Source organism: Ailuropoda melanoleuca, chromosome 8, assembly GCF_002007445.2.
Source record: "Ailuropoda melanoleuca isolate Jingjing chromosome 8, ASM200744v2, whole genome shotgun sequence".
NCBI lineage: Eukaryota > Metazoa > Chordata > Mammalia > Carnivora > Ursidae > Ailuropoda > Ailuropoda melanoleuca.
The window spans coordinates 111,714,006-111,714,619 of NC_048225.1; positions in this window are offsets into that span (position 1 = coordinate 111,714,006).

A 614-nucleotide genomic window follows, 5' to 3' on the forward strand; every position below is an offset into this window, starting at 1 on the left:
TTCCATACAAATTTAAGGACTATTTGTTCCAGTTCTTTGAAAAATGTCCTCGGTATTTTGATCGGGATAGCATTGAAAGTGTAGATTGCTCTGGGTAGTATGGACATTTTAACTATGTTAATTCTTCCAATCCATGAGCATGGAATATTTTTCCATCTTTTTATGTCTTCCTCAATATCTTTCAAAAGTGATCTATAGTTTCTAGGATATAGGTCCTTTACGTCTCTGGTTAAGTTAATTCCAAGGTAACGTATGGTTTTTGGTGTTATTGTAAATGGGATGGATTCCCTAATTTCTCTTTCTTCAGTCTCGTTATTCGTGTATAGAAATGCAACTGATTTCTGGGCATTGATTTTGTATCCTGCCACCTTACTGAATTGTTCTATAACTTCTAATAGTTTGGGAGTGGATTCCTTTGGGTTTTCCATATAGAGTATCATGTCATCTGCAAAGAGAGACAGTTTGACTTCTTCTTTGCCGATTTGGATACCTTTGATCCCTTTTTGTCTTCTGATTGCTGTTGCAAGGACTTCTAGTACTATGTTGAATAATAGTGGCGAGAGTGGACATCCTTGTCGTGTTCCTGATCTTAAGGGAAAGGCTTCCAGCTTTTC